This window comes from Taudactylus pleione, unplaced genomic scaffold (genome assembly GCF_031769625.1).
Source record: "Taudactylus pleione unplaced genomic scaffold, aTauple2 ptg000536l, whole genome shotgun sequence".
Classification (NCBI taxonomy): domain Eukaryota; kingdom Metazoa; phylum Chordata; class Amphibia; order Anura; family Myobatrachidae; genus Taudactylus; species Taudactylus pleione.
In genome coordinates, this window is record NW_028284938.1 from 816,296 (window position 1) to 840,812 (window position 24,517).

Consider the following 24,517-nt stretch of genomic DNA (forward strand, 5'->3'; position numbering starts at 1 on the left):
CGGAAACATTTTCATTGTTGTGCAGTATTATATGTAATTTTAAATTTAATTGATATATTTTGTTTTGGTACAATACAAGGAGCATATACTCTACATGTTGACAATCTCTATCTAGAAATGTTCCAATCTACTCCACTCTTCCCATCATTTGACACTAACTTTTGCATCCACACACAAGGTATTAAAGATATTAAATATAACCCACTGAGGAAATCTATAGGATTATATTGTAAATCTATTAACTTTTTTTCCCCTGGCAAGGGATTTACAGAATAATAATAATAATAATAATAATAATAATTAATGTAACCACAACAACATAGAGCATTCTATATCAGACACACTGTTAAACCACATATTCAGTTTATTAAAACTAAGAGCCCTATGTATTAATAATCACGGCACTGCCACGATTATGACCAATCTGTATTGTGGCAGATATCTTCACTTTGAATGAAAATATCCTCACTATGTACTAAACTGAACCTGCAGGGACATTAATAGCGATAACCACTGACCCTGCAAGTTACTTCCTCAACATATTGGACAAGTCATTCGCATCTGTGAAAGACTCATCTGGTGGAACATGACACTGCGCATGCACAGTGTTAGTTTCTAGAGATGCCTGAAGGCTAGAGAAGAGTAATGGGGAAGATCTCTCTCCTGCAAGCAAAGGGCCTGATTCAGAGACGGACGCTCTGAAAGAGCGCTCGCTCTGAATCAGGGTGTTTTTTTTTCTGTGCGGCCTCCTGGCCACTCGCTTAGCTGTAGGTGACCACCCACAGCTATTACGAGTGGCCAGTATAATGGTCGCGATGGTCTTGACCATTGGGGCTTGCGACGAGACCCTTGTGGTAGGGTCTCGTGGCCGCAAGCCCCAGAGAGCTTTCGGCTCTGATAGAGCCAGAAGCTCTCCCACTGACATCACTGGTGATGTCAGTGGGGCCACCCACAAATGGAAGGCGTTCGCTTGGGAATGCCTCTGTTTGTGAAGCCACCCCCCCTGCCACGCCTACAAAATGGATGAGCTGTCGAACAACATCGACAGCCGCACCTTTTGTAGTGAGCCACGGAGCGAGAGAATTCCTCTCTCGCTCTGTGGCTTGCGCACGCTCAGTGCTTCCATTGCGTGTGCGCAGAGCCCACCATCGACCCACTTGCGAGCGCTCAAGTGCTTGCGAGTGGGTCTGAATCAGGCCCAAAGCCTCCATAGGCTTAACCACTTAACTGATGATTTTTTTTCTAAAAACCACTACAAAAATGTAGATTTTTTTTTTATATGAGTGAATTAGGTGACGAATATCCATTTTAACTTATCGAAAATGATTTAATTATAAAAAAAAGATATATTTTTTTAAGAACATCAGAACATCGTAAACATTGCAACGTTCAATTTGAGACTGGGTACACTAGGGGGGTGAGGGAGGAGGTTAATTTGCTTTTTCCCAGTGGCTTCTAATCTTTGTAGCCGCTGGAAGGGTGGTCCTGCTTTACTGACCGATCAGCAGTGATCGGCAGCACAGCAGACACAGGGGGAGAGGGTGCTGGCAAGCAGAGGGACTGGAAGGTCCCTCTGAGAGCAGCAGCTGCTGGAAAATTCTCCTCCTGCAACCACCCTCATGTTTATCTGACTGGTTGAAATTTTGTGACCAGAGCAGATAAAGAACTGCCTGGTGTGGTCAGAGTATTACAACCATGCCAGGCAAGTGGTTAAAGCAGTTTACACTATCTGAAGATGGTGTAAACTAGTGGGGCCAAACATTGGTACTGTAAATAGGGGTCAGATAGCAGTTCTCATAATTATAAATAATAGGGACTGCAATCTGCAGTGCTAATAAGCCTTCTGCAACAGATTTAGCATCTGTGGCCGGAGGCTGATCACACGAGGCTAATGGCGGGGCAGCACTGAAAGGGTTAACCCCCTGTGCTGCTGTGCCATATTTAAAGATACAAAGGGCACTAGGCGCCATGTTTAAATGTATTACTGGTGCTAGGCACTGGGTGTGTGGTGGGAGAAGTGTGGCTGGAGGCCGGCCCTACGTGTATAATGGCGGCCGTGGCACTGACGGGGTTAACCCCCATGCTGTGCACCATTTTTAAAATGACAAAAGGTGCCAGGAGCCCATTGTAAATATGTTCTCTGCGCTAGGTGCTGAGTTTTAATAAGTGTGCTTTTAATGTTTTATATGCTGCGGACTGGACCTGCTGCACTGCGGGAGTGTGGCTGCACCCTGGGAAACAGGGAGAGCCAGCTCCCACTGTGACCAGCACTGAAACAGTTAAAGTCACAGGACACAGTGTAAAAGCACACTGCACATAATAAACTGTATTAAAGTATATATGTATTGCTGTAATGCACTGCAACTGATCTGCAATGCATTAGTGCATGAAGCAGAGTATATTTAATATGCTATGCACTTATAGGAATATGGTTCAAGAGTATATTAGAGCAATGGGGATTCTCCTCCTGACATAGGAAGTGATGTTAATTATCCTGACCTATGATAGTGGTCAAACCCTTTGTTTAACAAAGTTTTCTGTGGGAAGGTGTGAAGAGAGTCAAATGGCCATATCATCCTTTGATATGTCCCTGAGTCTGTCTCTTGTGTGTCTGTACTTCTGGGGAAAAAGAATTTGTTTTTCATGATTTCCTGAGTATTGCAAGAAGACGAAAGCTAATACTATTGCTGGTTATTCTACATAGATATGTTGTCACTGTGTGATAAATGTATCAAAGGATGAATGTCATTTACCATTTCCTGTCAACATGTTAGTAGACAGCTATACTGTATGCTAAATCAGTTTATGTTTAGGAAGCAACTGCTTTTAGGTGGTAGATTAGAAAGGAGGAAATTGGGTGACTCCTTTGAAATGTAATATGTTGTTAAATTATATTATGTGAGGAATCGTGATTGGTTAAGTGGAACTCATGGCGGATATACCCCCCTGTGATATTGTGTGTAAGAATGATATAAAAAGAGGGCCTGTGAGCACTGTATGTTGTACATCTTTGAAAATCCTTTGTGGAGAAGAACTGCTGACTTGATAAGTATCCTGTATGCTGATTATTCCCCTTCATTCAGAAGGTTGAGTCTTTTTTAAGACATTGAGCAACATACACCTTTTTGCCTTTAATTCGATTACATCTGTACCCTGCGACCAACAGAATTGCGCCAAACTCTATTCCGTTCTCCAGCTGTTCTGGGTAAGAGCTCAGCATCTCCAAGTTCAAACCCTCTGCCAAGCTACCTTGCAGACCTGGTCCATTGCAAGGGATCAGGAGGAATCAGCCGACACCAATCAGGGAGTATGGCCGCAGCTAGTCAAATGCATACGCAGCAGTTGCGGTTCCAGGTGCTGAGGTAGGAGCCTGATTGTATGTAAAAAGCGGTTCCAGGCACCACTGAAAGGAGCTTGGTGGTGGCAGCTTCAGAAAATGCCCACGGCGCAGTGGGCAGAGTCAGTGACAGGCGGTCACTGATGGTGAGTAAGAGTCCAAAAGTGCTAACCCGTGACCAGGGCTGGCCTAGATGAAAGGAATCTGGTCACAGCATCAATATGAAATTATGCAAAACTGCAGTTTCTATATAATTTTATGAAAAAAGACCTTGATAAATAGCCCCTAATAGCCCCTAATAGCCCCTAAGATTTATTATTATCTTATTAAACTAAAATTTTCCCTGAAACTAGTTATTCAAAATTATAAAACAGAAAATGAAATTAGTGAAACATATTTCACTTAACTTGTAATAATTAATAAAAAAATATAAAGTTATTTATATAGCGCATACATATTACGCAACGCTTTACAGGGAATATCTGACCATTTACATCAGTCCCTGACCCAGTGGAGCTTACAATCTATAGTCTCTATCACATGTAGACAAACACATTAGGGTTAATTTTTTTGCCAGGAGCCATTTATCCTACCAGTATATATTTAGGATGTGGGAGAAAGCAGGAGTTCAGTACCTAGAGGAAAAGCACATAAACATGGGGAAAATCTAGAAACTGCACACAGGGCCTGATTCAGTTTTGCTACCACAACTGCGATCCCGTAAGCAGCTGCTCTGCAAAAATATGCAAATTTCACAGCCGCCGGGGATTGCATTGAGATGACAACTGGCAGCATTGCAAATCCAAGTTACTGCATTAAAATAAACAGTTTGATCATGCAGAATGGCCACTGGAACTGAATTGCCAGGGTCATATTTCTTGCATACGGGATCACAGATGCAGGATGTGACATGTCCATGAAATGGTCGAGACATGCCTTTGTTTTTAGCCGACACTCCCTGTTGCCTCTCCCAAATGCTCCCTGACTGTCAATCATACTGTGAATACAGATTTGTAGCATGCGACTATGGTAATGTGCCTTGAAACATGTGAAGTGTGACTCATATGCATGTGCAGTGGCAAAAAAAAACCTTGGCATAGCTTACAACTCTGAATCAGGACAACAGTAAGGGTTGTGGTGGGAATCAAACCCAAGACCTTAGTGAGGCAGTAATGTTAACTGTTACACCATCTGTGCTAGAGAATTTACTATTAGCAAAATATATGTGACACAATGTGCAGCTATTAATATCTGATGAATTCTAAATAGGAGATGGAGAAAATGTATTGTTACATATTAGATAATGGTGTGTCTGTAGCAGTGCTCTACTCTACCTGATATTGTGATCAGGAGCAGCTGGGAACTAGAGTGGTTCAGTCTCACATGGGAGAATAACAAAATATTTCATGGATGAATAGTATAATAATGATAATAACATATATGAACAAAATGATTTAATAGTAAGAAATAATTTAAATCGTATTTGTTACTTGTGAGAATGCAACATAGTAACACATTTATCAGCAATAGATATTCTCCAATAGAACACATATAATACCATAAAAATTGTATAAACAACAAGACATTAATTATATAACACAGCCGCATCTGGCTGATTTAAAAAACAATAATCACATACCACTAAAACACAGGGTTTGTGAAAAATATGTTGTTCTAGTTCTCCCTCAAAAAATCTTCATTGCTATAGCAACTCATAAATGAAAAATCCAGTTTCAGAAGTATTGATATAAAACTAATAATCCCTATGGATACTAAACAATATATAAATACTCTGATGTTATTATCATTTTTATACTATTCATCCATGACATTCATCTCTAATGTTTAGATTATTATAATAATTTTAATTGGGCAACCTTCAAGCGCAGTAATACCTCTCTTCACTGTATATAATTGGTTAGCATCCATTAATACTGCAGCTAAAGGGAATTGCCAAAATCAAACAGTTTATTATTATTATTATTATTATTATTATTATTATTATTATTATTATTATTATTGGTATTGTTATTATTATTATTATTATTATTATTATTATTATTATTATTATTATCACTATTACAATGTCATTATTTATTATCTATATATTATTATTATTATTATTATTTAGTATTTGCACTCAATTTCTAAGCGCTGAGGCTATATATTCTTAAAGAAAAGCCTAGCCTGTGAGGCTCTAAGAGTTTTAATTATCTTTATGCTGCAAAATAACACAAGATGCAGATACTTGTACCAAGGTCCAGGACTAGTGTGCTAATAATTGGCTGCTGCATAATAGTGCACCTGTCTACCCCAGGAGATGGTGTCCTTTCACTGATCTTACCACAATACAGGATATAGTTTTTTACAACTATATATAACTTTTTATTTTTAAATGTCCCAGAATTGTTAATTTTTTTAAATGATCAAATTATGTTAAGAAAAGCTACTTAACCCTTTTTCAGTATAATTTTATTAAGAAATCTGCATATTTGTTAATAAAATTTAACTGAATTGGGCTTATATAGCTAACATTTACATAATTTGTTAATACAAAATCTAAAATTTAGTGGACATTTTTGGAAAAATATTAGCCAGTTAAGTGATTAATGTGTGCTTGAGATGGTGATAATAAGAGTTGCACCTCTGAGATATTGTAGTTGCAATAAAACCAATGGCAATAAAATCAGAATATGAAATCAACCACTGTGGCGACAGCACATGTGGTAAATTGGAATGCTGTTAGTAATGCATGATGAATACACAGGTAGACAATATTAAGACTGTGAACATGCAAATTAGTTATGCTTTGTAGATAGTATAAACAGCTATCTGATACATATAAATTACAAAGTCTATTTATCCACCGATTTCGGGAAATTACTGTATCTATATGCTATGTTGATAACCACAAGAAAGAGCTTTGTGCATTCAAAGTCCATGTACCAAAAGTATAATATATTAATGTCAACAAGTGCGTACTCTGTTCATACCCTGTTCATACAATTGTGGATTGTGAAAACACAATGACATACTCTATTGTTGCATATATAGTACTATGGACGCCAATATTTATTTTAATTATGAGCATAGGGTAATTCTAGGTGCATTACTTAATTATTTGTACAGGGTAATTCTAGGTGCATTACTTCCGCAAAATATATGATTAACTCTGAAACAATTATTGTAATGACAACAATGTTGTCATTTTTTAATGTTAAGAACAATGGTGGCATGTAAGGATGCAACAATCCATATTACAGCATTCATGGATGCTTAAAGTGGACATCTCAGTCCTTGAACATGTGGGCGAATGGATATACTGTACACAAGGGAAGAAAGTTTGTAACGTCATTTGCATAAAGTCGCAGATGGCTGACTGCCTATAGACGCTGCTGTGTGTGTTTTTTTGTGCAACTCAGAATCCGGCCCTCTGTGTCTCACTAAGGGATCCCAAAAGACTTCAAATGTGACCTTTATGAAGACACATTAGTACATTTTGCATGGTTTAACATGGGTTATACTGTATATCCAGAGTAAGAAACACTTGTTCATATACAAGTATATTACTTATTCCGTTACTACAGTTGTAATAGCATCCTGATGAAATTGTGAAATTATTATAACAGTGTACCATGGAACAAGTGGATTCGTATGCCCAATATTACAGGGTTCTGCATAATATAGAGTTTCACAATCCTAATTGTCATAATTATGTGTTTTAACATATATAAATCACAGTGGGAATATATTATACCAGATTTTATTTTTAATAATAGAAAATAAAAATAACAAATAAGAATGAAGACAATTTAATTAGTTTTATATTATCATTAAACCAATTTGAAAAAAACAATATGACTCAACAGTGTCTCTTTTAGAATACTTTACTATTTTTGTGTTTGTATTACATTAGTATAACCCAGAAACTATTATTATCCAAAGCAACCAGTTTATTCTTTCTACATGTCAATGCAATGATTGGACCAGATACTAGCCAGGGTTGCCAAGACTTCAGCTGGCCTGGTACTAGGGAAGCATAGCTATAGTAAGGGGGCACAACCATGTGCTATTGTGCTGTATGTTTACACCTCCCCTGCACTTCCAGGGCCCTGCAGAGGCCCAATCAAGTAATTTTTACCTACTCCTCACTTCTTTTGGTGCCACTAATTCTAGGTAAACTATAACAACCTATTAATGGATTGGTTTGAAATAAAAATATATGGGAAAAATCCTAAATTTGGTCCACTATAAACATGAAATTTATGACCAAAGTTATTTGTAGAGATGAGTGAGTTGACCTTAATTATACCCACCCTATATTTTAGGTATTTGATTGTACATGGTATATCAAATTGCATATCAATGGAGCAAACCTGAAGCATCTCCTTTTTTGTAATTACCATTTTAATATTTAGTGACCATAAATCATTTGGCATTCCCCACACCACTTGTACTGCAGGATTATTTTGTGGATTTAAATAATTATTATTTCCATGTTCAGTTACTGTACATTGATGGTTAATGTTTCAAATTAGCATTATGGTAATTATTATACTTTTCTTGTGATTAGCAAATGTTGCTGTTAGGTCATACATTTTACTTAAAGAAAATAAGAATAATTATTGTCCTCATTATTTTCCACATTAAGACCATAAATATTATAATATGAATGTTAAATAAAATGTATACATAAAATTTTATTTTAAAATAAATACATATTTGCAAAAGGAATTACTACCAATAATACCTTAGTAAGCCTATATTTCTTTTAAACGTACTGTATGAGTAAATGAAAAGGGATGTTGAAAAAGAAATAGCTTTAAGTAAAATCCTCAGATTTCTACCCTAACTATGTGATCGTTTATTCATTATATGCAAATGTACTAGCAATTTATCAGGCCCAAAATATGTGCAAAGCATATTTAAATTATGACAGCTCCAATTTCATTGCTATAAATTCAGAACTACATAACCAAATGTGCCTCGTGTCTATTTAAGACATTTATGTCAGTGCTGGAATATTTTAAAATGTATGAAAAAATATATATGAAAATTATTCATGGATGTCTATGATATTTTTTTCAGAGCCTTAATAAAGTCTCTTAGAAGTGGTAAGAAGAGCAGCTGCTATTGAATTAAACTACTTTAATCTCTTGAGCATTCTAAGTATTCTGCGTCTTTATAATATGAGGAGTGCACTTACATCATAAAACACCATTAGATGGATTTGGTACAATTTGTGACATCATAAACAGCCTGTAAGAGGAAAATGATGTAATGGATTTTCAGAAGGTTGTTTTCAATACAAAATGACTAACATTAAAACACATTTTTACAGCATCAGAGTCTCAACTGATTCAAACTAAAATATATTAAGTTTTTATTATTAGTTTTGTATGACATACATTATTCCATGTTGCCCTTAACATTTGTAACCTTGTCACATGTTTTCTTATTTAATTGTTAAGGAAGGATTTCTAAGGGTCCTATGTAATAATAATGGCGGTACAGCAGGGGAACTCGCAGGGAAAGCAGTTGCAATAACCACTGTCCCTGCGAATTATCAGGGCTGGCAATAGATTTCATGGTGCCCTGTACACACATTTCTTTAGCCACCCCCCATCTCAGGTTAGGAGGAATCTCTAAAGAAATGATCCACCATGGGCACATGGTATTCACTATTATATGTTGAAGATCACCTGGTCCAGAAGACATCTGTTTGCAACGGAATATAACAAGTGTCATTGTCATAGAGCAGTGGTTTGACTAGATAATACATTTTAACGGATGTTTTAGTGCAGGGCAAAATGCGATCTCTGATCAAACTAATTTAGATTATTTAACTGTATTTGCTAATTTGGCACTGTTTGTGTTTTAGTAGTGTTTCTTTAGAATGAAAATTACTGTCTCTGAGCCTTTTCCTTCTAATCCTGCCAGTTGTGGATAATTTCCAGCCACTTTCTCCCAGTTCACTTCAGCCTTATCCCCTTTGTGTCTATCCAGTCCCACTGTGTCTTTCCAACCTCATTCCCCCAGGTCTCTCCAGTTCCCTTCTGTCTATCCAGTCCTAGTCCCCTTGTGTCTCTCCATCCCTAGACCCCTTCTGTTTCTCCAGCCCACTGTGTTTTCCAACCTCAAAATGTCCCTTCAGTCCCAGCATCTCTAAAGCCCCTAGTGTCTCTCCATCCCCTGGCCCCTTTTGTCTCTCTAGCCCTTACAATGTCTCTCCAGCCCCCACAGTGTCCCTTTCCAGTCCCTCAAGCCCCCACAGTGTCACACCAGCCAGCCCCCACAGTGTACCACCAGACAGTCTCCATACTGCCAGCAACAGTGTCCCTGCAGCCAGCTTCCACAATATCCCTGCAGCCAGCCCCCTTTCAGTGTCACTGTAGTAAGCCCCCTGTCAGTGTCCCTACAGCGACCAGCCAGCTCCCACACTTACCCCACCATGGCTTCTCTGCTGTCTGCTAGCAGTGCGGTACTGCTTGACATCATCACATCATGTGCAACACCGCATTAGCTAAAAAAAAACCTAATTGCACTGCCCACCACCAGTGCAATAAAACTACATTAGTACAGACTACCCATACGGACCTGGGCTGTATATTCTTGTTCCCTGCTGATCATGCTGCAGCACAGGCAGTGGTTTAAACAAGTATTAACTTTGGGCCCCTCCCAGGCCCCATACAACCTTGGGGCCCTCCCAGGCCCCATACAACCTTGGGGCCCAGTACAGCTGTGGCCTAATTTCCCCCCTATTGCAGGGCCTGCGAGTTATATCCATGGCATTTTCTAGACGTCTTTTACAGAAGTTTTACAGAAGTAAAGGACTTCTCTTGGGGAAGCTGACATTGCACTTGCACACAGTGTCAACTTTCGGAGCTGTCCAGAGGCTGTGAGAGATCATAAGACTTCTCTCCTTCTCTTAAGCCTCCATAGGCTTAAAGCAGTTTACACCATCTAAAGATAGTGTAAACTATTATGGCCAAACTCTGAAAAGCTAATCTTGGCTTTCTAATTGAAATGATACATAATGCTCTTGGCATGATAATCTCAATCAGACTGATACTACTGTTGTTATACTAATTACAGTCAGACTGACACTACTGTTGCTATGCTAGCATGCTGATTCTAACAGTCTGATTGCAATTAGCAGTATCAGTCTCATTTCCAACAGCCTACTGACTCCTCCATCCTCCTCCATTCCCAAGCAGTGTAGGATGAGGGTGTGTCTGTACTCCGATTGCCAATCAGAGCACAACAAACACTGATGAAGGGTTCATAAATCAGAAAACTCCTCAGCTTTACAGGCACACAGCATATAGGGGAGATTAAGAGCACCAGCTTTCTTATACAATGTTTTAAAATTAGAACTGGTGGCCCAAAGCAGTCCTTTAGGGACAGCCCACCCCTGCATGGGTCATGCCCTGATGGTAGTGGGTGGAGCTCTGTTGTTGACAATTTAAAAAAAGAGAAAATATCTTGTAAATTGAAAGAAAGACAAAATGTACATTATAGAAGACTGCTACATTGCTGTTATTATATAGTGAAACAAAATACATTAGCATTGTTACTTTGTGCATTATATTTAAAAGCTCTTTTTTAATTATGTACTGTATGTATATATGATAAGAGATTGGTGGTTTCCCTTGGTTTTACATTGTATATGTGTTAGTGGCAGAGTATTCTCATTTTTGTCTTGTAAAGTACACATGCCATCTTCCACAGATGTGCTCTTCAGACTGTGGTGGTGAGATTATACTTTTTTCACAGATTATACTTTTGGATGCAGGGTATAACAGAAACATGCATAATTTGAAAAACGAACAATAGACAACAGAGCAATCAAATGTCCCAGGGAGATACATTCAATATTGTAGCAGACGGGATTCTGATGGTGCCAGTACTGGAATCGCAACACCTGTCTGAATCCCAGAGCCAGCATCCTGATCGATGGAATCCCGAAGGTAAGTAGCGGGGTTAGGGAGAGAGTTAGGGGTTAGGGTTAGACACTAGGGGGTTGGTTAGGTTTAGGGTGCAGGGAAGAGGAGGAGGGGTTAGGTTTAGGGTGCAGGGAGGGGGAGGTCAGGTTTAGGCCCTAGACAGGGAGGTTAGTTTTAGGCACCGAGAAGGGAGGGTTAGGGTAGGGAGAGGGGGAGGGTTAGGACACCGACCAACAGGTGTCGATATCCTAACACTGTCGGGATGCCAGCATTGGGATACTGAATGCTGGGATCCCAAATGCTGGCATCTTGTACCCATCCCAAGTAATCATATGAACAATGATCACTTATATTCTAGGACAAGAGGAAAAACTTGGTCCCAGTGGGGAAGGGCATAGTATTAACTTGTTTATAAACAAAAAGATAACCAATGTCAGCAGCAAACAGATTTGAAGTATGCTTAAGAAAAATGAATTAAGAAAGGTACAGAATGTTATTTACTGTATATGATTGCAATATTTTCCAATGATATGTGGGTGGAAAATTATGATTCAGTCTAAAGAGGATACAATAAAAAGAAAAGAATCCAAAAAAAAGGACAGCATGGGGAAAGGGAAAGAAAAAGGTTCACTGTGCACATGCCCTGGGCGATGGAGGGAGAGGGCACCAGTTATAGAGATTGAGCCGCAGAAGACACAACCTCAGGTGAGATGGGATCCATCCTATATTCTAAAACTGTATATTTCACTCTAATGGCACTTCACTCTCACTTACAGCTTTGGTGGGACTTGTCTGAGAGGCTATTGCCTAATAAATGATGGTAGATGGTGAATTATGGTAATATTAAGAATGAGGAGAGTAAAGGGTTAATGCTTTATTCTGGTAAATTGAAATTAAGGTTTTATTTTTATTTTGAGGGAGGCAATTAAGAGATTAAAATACATGATTGTAATTATTTGATTATGTTGGGACTAATTAATAAAGGGGATGATGATTGATAATGGCTGTAAAGTTATTAAATATATTAATTTAATTGAAAGGAGTTCTTACTGTGATTCTTAAGTAGTTAATGTTTTTGGTGAAAGGTTAAGTATTGATGAGAGAATTATATTGTAAAGTGATCAAAAATACTGTATTATGTGGCAGTCAATGACTGTATTATATGGTGCTCAAATATGCTCTTGTATTTTATGGCAGTCACTGATGCTCTATGTATGATATGGCAGTTACTGATGCACTCTGTATTCTATGGCGGTCACTGATGCTCCACCAGATAAGCACATAAGTTCTACAAAATCTAAGTCAACAGAAAGCACAGACTGAAAAAACAGGGAGATGGCCCCTTTATTTATAACAGAGATGAGAGTTCATTTTGCCTGAAAACTGAACACCACCGAACTTAGGGGATCCAAGTGATTCCAAGTCCCAGCTTGGGTCTTGCCACTAAGTTCGGATCCCAAAACAAAACATCTTCCTGGCATCAGATCTCATGTGTTTTGGATTGCATATAAAAGTCCCTCTGTTGTGATCAAGAACCATTTCACACAGGAGATTAGAGAGAGAGGGTGTAGGACTTTGAGCTGTAGTTGTAAAAAAAAACACAATTTTCACGCCATCAGTAAGCCATTAGGAGGAGTCTAGATAGAAGTGCAAATAGTTTTTAAATTAATACTTCAATAGTAGTAGTAGTACTAGTTGGAGTAGGTGCCTGAAAGGGGTGAGTGCAGGCATCATTGTTAGTGTGTTGCTGTTTGTCACACACACTGTCTGCACACTGACACACTGCAGTGCAAACAAACAGGCTACTGTGTGTGATACTGTTAATTGCTTTTGGTGTTGAACATGTACCTCTTTTCTCTGTAGGAAATCTATCACTGCAGTGCAGCAGCTTCAGTAGAGTAGTCAATATTATCTGTCCAATAAATACTCTACTGTGTTTGAGGCTGCTGCACCCCCAAAAGGCCTATTAGTTTTAATTTTTTTTCTTTTATAAAAAAAATTGCAAAAAAATGTTTTCCGTTTGCCTAAAACAAAAAAATTTGCAGTCTTTTCTTATTGAATTAAAAAAATATTGTATATTTTGAACAGTGTGTGCTTGGAATCAGTATGATTTACTGCCAGCTGCATGGCAGGCGGTTCTAATCCCAACAGTGGCAGCCCAGCAGGGGTGACGATCCCAATCGTTCATTCTGGTAAGTATAGCTAACTTAATTTCCTACCCTAACCCTCCTTTAGGGGTGCCTAACCATAACCCACCTCTAAGTGCCTAAACCTAACCCCCCCTTCCATGCAGACTAATCCTAAATCTCCCGGGGGGTTCCTAACCCTAGCCTCCCCCCTGGGGGTGCCTAACCCTAACCCCCCTTCCCCTAGCCTAACCCTAACACTCCCAGGGGGGCTTCCTAACCCTAAGTCCCCCCTGGGAGCCCCTAAATGAACCCTTCCCCCCCACGGCTGTCTGAGCCCGACACCCAGCTTACCTTAGGTCGGTATGCCTGTTGTCTGGCTCCCAGCATAGGTCTAATGACAGACGTCAGGATTTTGATGCCTGTCATTAGTACCTTTCCGAGATTAATCAGTTGGGAAGCTGGCAGTCGGGATTTCGTCAGTTGGCTTCCTGACTGCTTCCCATGTGATCAGATGCGTGACACAGCATATATTACTGTTCTGTCTGCAGTGGTATCCCCCCATCATCTGCACCCTAAAAAAATCTCACAAAGGAGACCTGTTCCTCCTAGTGCATGAAAACAATTGTCAGTGTTTGTGTAAAAAAATACATTATTGCAAAAAAAATGCATAGTGTGTTTTCTTCAAGGGTAAGTGACAATTGTTTGTGGTGGTATCAACTATCATCTGCACCCCAAAACAAATCTCGAGTATAAAAAAATGATTTATTTCCTGGTATCAAAAATGAAACCAATCATTGATCAGTCGATAGGAGAGCAGTAGCAGCAACCCAGTACTAGTGCTGCTGTTGCCAGTGATAGCACTTTAATATTTACTAAATGTGATCAATGGTAAAGAAGGTTCAAGTAAGGGCAACTGAAAACTAGAGATGTGCACTGACCCTCATGTTTTGGTTTTGGATCTGGATCTCCCCTGGTTTTGGATCTGGATTAGTTTTGCCAAAACCTCACCTCCGTTTTTTGTTTTTCGGTTTTGGTTTTTGATCTGGATTTTTTCTTAAAAAAATCATTAAAACAGCTAAAATCACATAAAATGAGCCTTTTTATGTTCCTACAGTATTATTAACCTCAATAACATTTATTTCCACTCATTTCCAGTAAATTTTGACCACCTAACAGCTCACAATATTGATTTTTTCATCAATTTTAGGCCCAAAATTTGCACCAAGATAGCTGGCTGACTGCAGCAGTTGGTGGCACAAACACATGGCAGTTCAACTTCATACATGGAATACCAGGAAACATTTTTATTATTCAAGAGAGGCCTGAGGGAGTTGGAGTATGTATGTAGTTGAAGGCAGGGCAGGGACAGGGAGGGTTGATTGGTAGTAAATTTAATTTTGTTTTTTGATTCCAAAGAAAATTTCTGAAGGAGAAGGGGAGGGGAGGAGGCATTTACAAAAAAAAGTGATACATTCACATCAGTCCTTGCCACAGAAGAATCCTTGAGCATGGCTGCTGCTGGGAGTTGATTTTCTCATCCCAGAAGGGGACCAGGAAGAGTGCTTTCCAAAAACAAATAAACAATTGACTTAAATAATCCTTTGCAAACTTTCTATAAAGGCATTTCCCAACCTGTATAGGGACATAAAAAAAACATAGTGGCCTCAAAGTGCCATTTAGCAGCACAGACATGATGAAAAGCATAAGATCTATGATTTAAAGAGGGGTAGTCAACCCTGGTCCTTGAGAGCTACAAACAGTGCATGTTTTCCAGGTCTCCTCACAAAATCACATCTATAATAATTAACTCCACCTGTGGATCTTTCTAAATGTTTTGGTGAGTAATGAATACACCTGTGCACCAGCTAGGTCATCTTGAAAACATGAGCTCTCGAGGACCGAGGTTGGCTATCCAAAAAGAGATAAACAATTGCTTTAAATATTCCTTTGCAAACCTTCTGTTCTGTAAAGGAATCTCCCAAACTCTACAGGGACATTAAAAAAAGCAGAGTTAGTTAGTGGCCTGCAAATTGCCATTGTTCCCACTGTCCACTTAACCATATTACTTAGATATGTGAACAAGCAGAACAGAGCATTAAATGCTGCATTTCAGTTTAAGGTTTAAGTTTTGTGTTGGGAGATCATTTAGAAAACAGAAAAAGAGTTCCACCACAAGCGGCAGATGACTAAACTCACACACAAAAGTTTAGTAGAAATAGATACAACACCAGATCAGATGTTTACCCTGGAGGATCTGTCTGATTCATCATTGTGCCCCCAAGACCAAGATTGTGCAAATTCTGCCAAAAGAGAGACTGGCACCACGGTTAAACATAAGAGTCACCTTCTGGATGTGAATTGTCTCATTTGCATGGGGAAAACCCAACCCTCAGATGAGATGGATCTCAGCCAGTGGACAACATTGAAATCACCATTAAAAGGTCACAATGGGAGACTACAGTGTGGAGAATCTTTCTTCACAGTCAGGAGAGACCTCAGAGAACATGGAAAAAGATGCTCTAGGTGCTGAACTTCAAGGGATTTCTCCATCATGTTCTGCAGTGTGGAAAGGTTTCATTCACATGTTTTCTATAAAGCAGTTCAATGTTATAGCCTTAAAAGTGTCTGGCTATAACACCCACCTTTGCCAGGAACTACCAAAGATTATCACAAGCAAAGGATTTATTTGTCCGGAATCTGTCTGGGAATTCATGGATCATAGGAAACACTAAAGCCAGTCATTCTTAAACACTTGCGCAATAATTTAAGTTACATAACCTTATACTTCCTGTTTACTTTTGTTCCTTAATTTAACTCTCCCGGAAGTGATGATATTTCCATGCTGTTCTACTCACGGCCATATTGTCTATGGGAGAGATAATAGCAATTTCCAAAAGGGATAACAAAGATCTCTGGCTTATCCAAACTCCCATATTTCCATTTCTAAGCTGTACTTCATATTCCAGCATTGTCCATCCCTACCTTGGAAGTTGGAAAACCGGACTTCAAATGGGATTTGAAACACTGCCATGTAAAAATTGGAGGGGAAATAAAAGGAAAGAAAAAAGGGAGAATTAATTAAATCACAACCACTATAATGGATGAATAAATACAAGGCTAATACAATAGAATGACAATAAATAATTTTACAATAAATAACCAAATGAGTGAAACCAGAGTAAATTTTAGTCTAAAAACCACTTAATTTCAAAATTGGAATTATAACCATTGGGATGGAGGGTATCCAAATTAAAAATCCACCCCATTTCATTTTGAGATAAACCTCTTTTCAACATCCCTATTATTTCAATTGCCCTTGATTTGTTGAATCCCGAGAAAATCGGACAATGGCCCCTTCACATCTATCTTGTACATCTGATAAATGTTCTGAAAAAGGGTGGGTGTTGAGCCCCTTTCTAATATTGTAAATGTGTTCCGAGGTCCTTGTTTTTAGATTTCTTGATGTTTTCTGATATAAATCTTATTATACTGACACTCAATCAAATAGATAATATTTTTAGAATGGCAGGTGATGCCATTATTTATTTTGTATTTTTTCCCTTTTACATGAAATTCAGTGGTTTTTCTTTCTATGTTTTTCTTAGATGCAGTTTTGCACATAAGACACAAGCTACAACGATGAAAACCTAGATTCCTTTCACTTGAAATTCTTTCATTTTCCAATGCGCTCTTTACCAATAGCTTCTTTAGAGAGGGAGTTTTTCTATAAATGAAACGTGGTCTATCCAGTAATGTATCTCCTATGATCGGATCACCTTTTAAAATCCTCCAGTTTCAACTTATATTTTTTTCTATTTCTTTATGGTGGGCCCCTGTTATGATCTGCAGTTAGCAGATCCTATTGCTTGGACTTCCAGCCTTTCTTGCTACTGAGGCACTGCACTAATTGCTGCCACTGTGCAGTGTCAGGTGCACTAATTGATTCTACTCTCTGGACACAGCCCAGGTGCACAGTAATCTGTCATTAAGGGAAAGTTGCTTGGATTGGATTCTGTCTCTGTTAAATTCCACCCAGCCCAGCAATCCATGCCGGTGATAGAAGTTTGTTCGTACTTCCGGTTCCAGTCTCCTGCATGTCAGTCGAGTACCTGTGTCAGTCTTGCTGTGTTTCATGTAAGCCATTTATTCCATCCAGGCGGCTCCACCTGCATCTCGTCCATACATGCTGCTTGTACCATCTGGGCAGCACGGAGCGCTTCCTACCCCAGAAGCATCTGTCATCATTCGGTGAATTGTGTCAGCTCAGCAGCACCAGTTGCAGTTAAGCCTTCCAAGTGTGCAATCCAGCACACCATCACCAGTGTCATCCCAGCAGCACTGGTAGCTACTCTGCGTTCCAGGTGCACAACCTAGCACCCCATTGCCAGTGTCATCCCAGCGGCACTGGTAGCAGCTCTGCATTCCAGGTGCACAACTTAGCACACTGTCACCAGCGTCATCCCGGCGGCACTGGTAGCAACTCTGCATTCCAGGTGCACTATTAAGCACACCGTCGCCAGTTTCATCCCGGCAGCACTGGTAGCAGCCACCAAGCCTGCTTCAACAGCCCCAAGGCTGCTTCACATCAGCAGTCCCTTGGCCATGACTATAAAGGCCACAACCAGCCCTCAAGGCTGCTTCACATCACCAGTCCCTTGACCACGACTATAAAGGCCACAACCAGCCCTGAAGGCTGCTTCTCAATCACCAGTCCCTTGGCCACGACTATAAAGGCCACAACCAGCTCTCAAGGCTTCTCCTACTGCCCACAGGCAGCATCTCATATTCTATACTTAACCCGAACTAGTCAACTGGCAGCAGTCCTCTTACAACTCTTACCTGATTAACCGTCCAACCCATAACATTATCACCGGCCAAAAGAAAGTAGGTTAATCATGGAGCCCAGTCAGAATCCGCCACAAATCCTGGCCGCCCAGATTGAGGTGTTAACTCAAAAAGTCCAGTAACTTTCCCTTAAGGTTGAGGAGCCACGGTCCGCACCCCTTCTTGCCACAGTTTGTGAACCCAAATTTCACTTGCCTGATCGCTTTTCTGGAAGCCGTAAAGACTTTGGCAATTTCAAGGATGCTTGTAAGCTGTACTTTAGACTCAGGCCTCACTCCTCCAGTTCTGAAGTCCAGCGAGTCGGGATTATTATTTCCCTTCTGCAGGGGGACCCACAGACCTGGGCATTTGGGCTACCTCCCACTTCTTCTGCACTCCAGACGGTGGATGCCTTCTTTGCTGCCTTGGGACTGTTTTATGACGATCCTGACAAAACAGCTATGGCAGAAGCCTGCCTCTGCTCTCTGAAACAGGGAAGCCAGGCAGCGGAGGATTACTGTACAGAGTTCCAGAAGTGGGCCGTGGACTCTGGATGGAATGATCCTGCACTGCGTAGTCAGTTTCAGTGGGGGTTGGATGACCAGATCAAGGATGTTCTTGTCCAACATCCCACCACAAGCACCCTGGATGACCTCATGAGTTTGTCTATCCGGATAGACCGACGTCTCCGGGAGTGCGGGCTGAAAAGGAACCTGCCATTGCAAGCTCCTTGTTCCTCTCTTCAGATTCCTGCCACCAAACAGGATGAACCAATGCAACTGGGAGCCTACCGTCTTCCAGCAGAAGAAAAACGGAGAAGGCGCTCACTGGGTCTATGTATGTATTGCAGAGGCAAGGGACATTTGGCCCAACACTGTCCTGTAAAGTCAGGAAACGACAAGGTCTAGATGTATGTGGAGAGATACATCTGGGCCTTGCATCCATCTCTCCAAAAAATTCAGTCCTTTTTCCTGCGTTGCTAAAAACCTCTCATGGCCAGATTCCTGTCTCTGTATTTATTGACAGTGGAGCTACAGAAAACTTTATGGACCAGTCATTTTTTGAGAAATTGGGTCTACTTCCCGAAATTCTAGATACTCCAGTTGCTGTCGTAGGTCTGGATGGGAAGAGTCTGCCTTCAGTCCGTGTTGCTTCCCGGATGCCGCCTATTCAGTTGACAGTAGGTGCCTTGCATCAAGAAGAGCTTTAATTTCTTCTCCTCCAGTGTCCCATGGCTCTCATTGTATTAGGCTTACCATGGCTGAAGAAGCACAACCCGGTTATTCAGTGGCAGACGGGGGAGATTCTCCAGTGGGCTCCTTCTTGTTTTGTCCATTGCCTGTCCCATCCAGTTCGTCTTGCCACTGTCATCTCCATGGACTCCCCTAAGATTCCTGCTCCATACCGCGATCTCGCTGAGGTTTTTTCTAAAAAAAAAAGCTGATGTCTTGCCACCTCATCACCCCTTTGACTGTGCAATCGATCTGCTACCGGATGCCAGACTTCCTAAGGGTAGGCTGTATGCACTATCAATCCCTGAGGATAAGGCAATGCAGGAGTACATTCAAGATGCTCTTGAAAAGGGGTTCATTCGACCATCTAAATCCCCAGTGGGTGCAGGGTTCTTGTTCATTCAGAAGAAGGATGGATCCCTCTGGCCCTGCATTGACTTTTGTGGCCTGAACAAAATAACAGTGAAGAATGCATACCCTCTGCCTCTGATCTCAGTCCTTTTCGATCAATTACGGGGGGCCTCAATCTTTTCCAAAATTGATTTACGTGGAGCTTACAACCTCATCATCATCCGCAAAGGAGATGAGTGGAAGAAAGCTTTCAACTCTGGGTATTTCGAGTACTTGGTGATGCCATTCGGTCTCTCCAATGCCCCTGCTGTCTTCCAAGATTTTATTAATGAGGTCCTGAGGGATTTTCTGGGAGTTTTCGCTGTGGTATACTTAGATGACATTCCTGGAGAAACACCGACAACATGTCAGGCAGGTGTTACAAAGACTCCTGGAGAATAGTCTTTACGCCAGATTGGAGAAGTGTAAATTTGAGGTGGAACAGATCTCCTTCTTGGGTTATATTATTTCCTCATCAGGGTTCTCTATGGACCCAAGTAAGGTGAAGGCAGTTTTAGACTAGGAGCAACCCACATCTCTCAAGGCCATTCAGCAGTTCCTAGGATTCTCGAATTATTACCACCGCTTTATCAAATCATTCTCGACTATTGTATCTCTGATTGTGGAACTTACCAAGAAGGGGGCAGATGTCTGTAATTGGCCTCCCAAAGCCGTATTGGATTTCAAACAACTCAAGTCAGCCTTTGTGGGTGCACCCATCCTTCGTCATCCTGATCCCGACCTCCCTTTTGTGGTGGAGGTAGACACCTCGGAAGTTGGAGCTGGGGCCATTCTTTCTCAGGGGGATCTGAAAGACAACAAACTACATCCTTGTGCCTTCTTCTCTAGGAAATTTCAAGCAGCTGAGAGAAATTATGACGTGGGCAATCGTAAGCTCTATTGGCTATTAAGTGGACATTTGAAGATTGGTGACACTGGTTAGAAGGGGCTAACCATGTAGTGTCTGTCTTGATGGATCATAAAAATCTGGCATACATTGAGTCTGCCAAGAGATTGAATGCCAGGCAGGCACAATGGCCCTTGTTTTTCACGTGGTTTAATTTCAAAATCTCTTTTCGGACTGGGTCTAAGAACGTTAAGGCGGATGATCTGTCCTGAAGCTTCCCCACTGACCTGTGTTCTTCAGATAAAGAGGAGGCCATCCTCCCTTCTGCTGTGATCCATTTGGCTATAACAAGGACCTTGGCAGACTCTCTGAGACAGCATCAGGCTGAAGCTCCTCCAGAAATGCCTAGAGGGTTAATGTTCATTCCTGTAAGGTCCTGCAAGGCAGTCCTTAAGGATTTCCATTTGTCCAAAGCTGGGGATCATCCAGGTGTTGCCAAAACTCTAGATCTTATGTCTCATTCCGTTTGGTGGCAGTCCATGTCTCAAGATATCCATAAGTTTGTGGCTGCTTGCGATGTCTTTGCCAGGAATAAGACTCTCCGTACAGCACCTACATGTCTGTTGTGTCCATTGGACATGCTCCTTAAACCATGGACACACATTGCGATGGACTTTGTGTTGGATCTTCCATCTTCTGCTCACTGTACAGTTATCTGGACTATTGTCGACAGATTTTCTAAAATGGTGCATTTCGTCCCTCTCAGCAAATTACCCTCAGCCAAAGAATTGTCAATTTTTTTTGTGCAACCTGTCTTCAGGACACATGGACCTTTGGATATTGTTTCTGATCGCGGTACCCAGTTTGTTGCTAGGTTCTGGAAGTGCATCTGTGCTGTTCTTGGTATCAAGGTCAGTCTCTCATCAGGATATCATCCACAGCCCAATGGGCAGACAGAGTGTGCCAATCAGTCTTTTGAGCAGTATCTCTGGTGTTTTATTGCTAAATGCCAGAACATTTGGGTGTCCCTCTTGCCATTTGTGGAATTCGCCTACAACAATTCTTGCCATTCCACATCTTGTCCCCGTTCTTTTGTAATTTTGGAATTCATCCTAGAAGCAATTCTTTTGAGTCTTCATCAAATTCAAGTCCTTCATCTTCATCTGTTTCCAGATTTTGATCCATCTGGAAGAAAGTGCATCAGGTCCTTCGGCAGGCAGCTGGTCGCTCCAAGGTCTGGGCAGATAGACATCGTAGGCCTTGCAAGCTGAAGGTGGGGGATTTGGTCTGGCTGTCCACCAGGAATATCAATTTGCGCCAAAGGTCACAAAAATTGTCTCCCAAGTCATCGGGCCTTTCAGAATTATTGCACAAATTAATCCTGTGGCATTCCATTTGAAGCTACCCCGGTCTCTCAAGATCAATAGTACCTTCCACTGTTCTCTCCTCAAGCCAGTGTACTTCTCCACCAGATACTCTCTCAGATGCTCAATTAGACCACCATCAGTTCTTGTTCAGGGACAATGAGAGTTTGTGGTAGAAAAAGTCTTGGACTCAAGAATTTCCAGAGGCTGACTTCAATTTCTGGTACACTGGAAAGGGTATGGTCCTGAGGAGCGCTCTTTGATTCCGTAAGAGTCTTTGCACACTCCTATCCTGAGGAGGAATATTTTTGTGGACTTTCCAGACAAACCTGGGTCTAGGGGTCCCTTAACCCCTCATCAGGAGGGTACTGTTAGGATCTGCAGTTAGCAGATCCTATTGCTTGGACTTACAGCCTTTGTTGCTACTAAGGCACTGCACTAATTGCTGCCACTGTGCAGTGTCAGGTGCACTAATTGATTCTCCTCTCTGGACACAGCCCAGGTGCACAGTAATCTGTCATTAAGGGAAAGTTGCTTGGATTGGATTCTGTCTCTGTTAAATTCCACCCAGCCCAGCAATCCATGCCGGTGATAGAAGTTTGTTCGTATTTCCGGTTCCTGTCTCCTGCATGTCAGTCGAGTACCTGTGTCGGTCTTGCTGTGTTTCATGTGAGCCATGTATTCCATCCAGGCGGCTCCACCTGCATCTCGTCCATATGTGCTGCTTGTACCATCTGGGCAGCACGGAGCGCATCCTACCCAGAAGCATCTGTCATCATCCAGTGAATTATGTCAGCTCAGCAGCACCAGTCACATTTTAGCCTACCAGGTGCGCAATCCAGCACACCGTCGCCAATGTCATCCCAGCGACACTGGTAGCTACTCTGCGTTCCAGGTGCGCAACCTAGCACCCCATCTCCAGTGTCATCCCGGCAGTGTTGGTAGCAGCTCTGCATTCCAGGTGCACATTTTAGCACACCATCACCAGTGTCATCCCGGCGGCACTGGTAGCAGCTCTGCATTCCAGGTGCACTATTGAGCACACCATTGTCAGTGTCATCCCAGTGGCACTGGTAGCAGCCACCAAGCCTGCTTCAACAGCCCCAAGGCTGCTTCACATCACCAGTCCCTTGGCCATGACTATAAAGGCCACAGCCAGCCCTCAAGGCTGCTTTACATCACCAGTCCCTTGGCCATGACTATCAAGGCCACAACCAGCCCTCAAGGCTGCTTCTCAATCACCAGTCCCTTGACCACGACTATAAAGGCCACAACCAGCCCTCAAGGCTGCTTCTCAATCACCAGTCCCTTGGCCACGACTATAAAGGCCACAACCAGCCCTCAAGGCTGCTCCTACTGCCCACAGGTGGCATCTCATATTCTATACTTAGCCCCAACTAGTCAACTTGCAGCAGTCCTCTTACAACTCTTACCTAATTAACCGTCCAACCCATAACAGCGCCATAGTCTGTGATAAATGCCCATTGGAATGATGGATCTTTTTGATTACATTTTCGTTTTGTTTCTCCTGTAATAAACCTTTTCTTTCTATATCCCTCACCTTATTCTTTGCTTTTTCTAATGTAATTTTTTCGAATGTGGCATATTCAGGTATCTGAACTAGTAATCTCTTTCTCTTAGAGATTTATTTATGAATATTTTGGTGTAAAGATGACTGAATTATTATACCAGTCTCCACTCACGTGATAAGTTATTCATCAGTAGCATTAACATTGGATCATAGCTGCTGGAACACACAAATGTTACAAGCCGGACCTTAATTATGAAAAGGAGCAGATTCTGTGCACTTCTAAAGTAAAAATACAGCTGAACAAAATGGCTGCTGGAACAGTTAAATGATCACATGTGGATCACAGAACACAAAGTAGCATGAAGAGGGAAAAAAAATATATATTTTTTAAAATAGCTGCTGGAACGCACAGGTGATGTCATGTGGAACACAAAACCCGGAAGGGGCGGGGCTTAAGCCCGCAATTTACACAGTTGATACAGTTGATTCAGTTTAATCACTTAACATCCAATCAAGGTGCTATAAAAGAACCTTTAGAATGGAAATGAGTCATTCTGTCTGAGGAATATCACAAGGTGGGGAAATGCATTACAGACTCTAGCTCCACATTATCATCCACCAATACAGGGCGCTCTGTTGGATCAGCTTTACTGTGAGTAATCTTAAAAACAACTAAAAACAGCTCTCAGTGAACATCATTATCTGGGCAATATTAAGACTTTTGCCAATTATTTCTGCATACAAAGTGGTTGAATGATAGCTGATATTACGCCTACCTGGCTGGACACTATATTCCATTAAGGGTGATGGGAAGATCCCTATCTCTCCAAGAGAAAGTTTTCTACTATTAAATGGACAGAAAATATATGAGATCGTGTATTTACACATATCTATGATCAAGTCTCTCTCAACCATCA